The 2500-nt window shown below is 49.2% G+C and overlaps 1 protein-coding gene across 3 annotated transcripts in view; it reads right to left on the bottom strand.

Moving 5' to 3' along the window:
- The window catches only part of LOC132458913 (mothers against decapentaplegic homolog 4-like), an 8782-nt gene extending 8620 nt beyond the window's left edge, over positions 1 to 162 (bottom strand). For all 3 annotated transcript variants that reach the window (XR_009526023.1, XR_009526024.1, XM_060053309.1), the window contains exon 1: positions 82 to 162. The gene's annotated coding sequence lies outside the window, so the exon portion shown is untranslated. The remainder of the gene's footprint in view (positions 1 to 81) is intronic.
- Positions 163 to 2500: the final 2338 nt, after the last annotated feature.

The raw sequence follows: 2500 nt of genomic DNA, 5'->3' as shown, positions 1-2500 counted from the left end.
GCCTCTCAGCCCCGCCCCCGCTGCGGACACTGGTCCGCGTGAGAGGCGGTGTGGCGGTGTGGTGGTGCTCGGGGGCCGTACAGAAGTGTGTGTTGGGCGCGGGCTGGTGGTGCAGCGGGCCCTGCTGGTGGCTCCGCCCGTTCTGGTGGGGTCCCACGGGGGTGTAGGAGGCCGTGCTGGAGCCCGTCCACGTCGCTGCCGGACCGGAGGACAGAACAAGGAATTGGATTAGATTCCTGCGCACTAAAAAAAATAAAAACTCCTTCAGTGTGGGGAGACTTTTATTTGACCGGTCAGATTCTACCCGTGGATGTAGTTCAATGTCTAGGATATGTACATTAAATGTCTGTATATTACTCGTCCGTCTACCCTTCTTTTCAGACTAAAGTCTCCTTCAGTGTGGGAAGAGGTGTAGGCAGACGAGTCAAGACAGATAGCGAGTGAGACAGGCACAAAGGCAAGAGAGACAAGGCACAGACTTCCTAGAAATTCTACCAAGAAATAGTTCAACGTCGGTCTGACGAAAAGAAATATATATCAACCGTCGAAGTTTGGATTCCAACAGTCGACTTGTTGCCATGGTGACAGGGTCCGGCTCCGAGAAACCGCCCGTAATAAGAGTCTGAATCACCCCTGTAGGGTGAATCAGACGGACGGTGCTAAGCAGCGGGTCGGGGGCCTCGCGGTAATCACTGACCAACGCTCACGAGCGCAAACGACCGTGCACGCGCGCGACTAACAACATCCGCGCACACAGATGATTATCGCAAGCACTTTTTTTACCGCACTCGCACGCAGTATTCCTCTGCCCCGCGAGGGCCGTAACACAACACAGCCTCGGTGGAAGAGCCATTAACTGAGCGAGCGTAGAGCTAGCCCCCCACTACTGACGCCCCCGTGAGCCCACGTGCTGTCTGCGTTCGTCTGCTCGCTCTCGTGTTATTTCTGCTCCCGTGGGAGTTTTCCTCTTTGTGTCTCTTAGTGGGCAAGGCAGGAGCTGGTGGTTGGTTCCTTGAGTGTGATCGGTTCAACGTTAGCGGACCGGTCTGAACGCCTCTTGAGGTGATCGGACGGTTTATTGGGGGTACATCGAGCGGGCTCACAGCTGAGCAGGAGTCTGATGAAGAGCTGACGTCTGAGAAGCTGCTCTGGAGACTTTTCCCATCTCATAGCGTTTGTTATTAACGAAACATGTTCCTATCGTTCCGCACAGTGAGCCAGAGTCCAAGCCTTTAAGATTGGAAGTATTTGAGAATTGTCAAATATCAACCGAGCCGAAAGCGATGATCAGGGAATAACAGTTACTAGAGCTATGTGCCAGCAATGGAAATAGTTAGTGTGGAATTAAAGGTGATTAAACCAGTTTTAAGCATTGTCCCGCTGTAGCTACTGCAACATTGTTATATAACGTAATGATGAGACCGCGATCAGCTAATGAAGGCTTATAAATAAATCAGCACTGTTGTTGCCGTATATCTATATTTATAGATAGATCTGTGGATATAGCCACACCAAGTAGTTTGCTTGGGACTGAGAATCATTATGCAGGCGGTTCACATACTACATAAGACGGTCATATTATTTGGAAATCCAACAGACATGTTTTAATCTCCCACGACCCCGGAATGCCAGACAGACAACCCAGCATGTGGTCCCAACACAACGGTGTAGAAAATCCCATCCCATTAAACAGCCTTATTCACACGGCGGACATTCTGACTGATAAACGACTGCGGGGGGGGGGGGGCATCAGGCTGACCACAGCTCTGCTGACGATAGCTTTGTTAGCTAACAGCTACCGATACTGCGCAGCGCAGCCGTCAACACATTGACTACCAGGGCACCGACGCTAGCATGCCGAACCCCGAATCCCGTCTAAATCCCGGACCTAAACCCAAGGTAGGACCTGGGGAAGCGTTTTTTTTTCCAATTGTTTAAAGTAACACAGTAACCAAATACAAATGGACAATACGCATCAGATGAACGTCCAGGGACCTAGGCCAGCGCGGCAGCCTCGCCTCAGCGTGAATAACAACGTTTTGAGTAGGGGTGGGACAAAATATATACACAGCGATATACACTATCGGCGCCCTTGTTCGTGCGACACGAGAATCGAATCACTGGCGCGAAATAACGTTAGAATGGTTGTATGATTGCAGATACGATTATCATTGTTTTTTTAGCATTTTAATGCCTTTTTCCTGAAGAGTTAGGCAGGAAATATCGCCCAAAATATATATATTTTAATCAATAAAATAATGCGCTCTGAACTGCTTTCTCTGCTCCTCCAGGTGGCGCTCAACACAGGAATGAAGAAAACCTGAACGGAAGTTAACGACGAGTAACTGAAAAACTCAGTTGGGACCGCGAATAAAGTCCGAAGTCCAGCACTTTTTTTGCCTTTTCACTGTCATTCTGTGTTCATCGTTAGACATACGTCATACATCATGTATCGTTTAGTATTGTCTTACGATATATTGATTATCGCAGAATCGCGGTA

This window comes from Gadus macrocephalus, chromosome 6, assembly GCF_031168955.1.
Source record: "Gadus macrocephalus chromosome 6, ASM3116895v1".
In the NCBI taxonomy this organism is placed as follows: Eukaryota; Metazoa; Chordata; class Actinopteri; order Gadiformes; family Gadidae; genus Gadus; species Gadus macrocephalus.
This window is presented reverse-complemented; position numbering and strand designations above follow the sequence as displayed.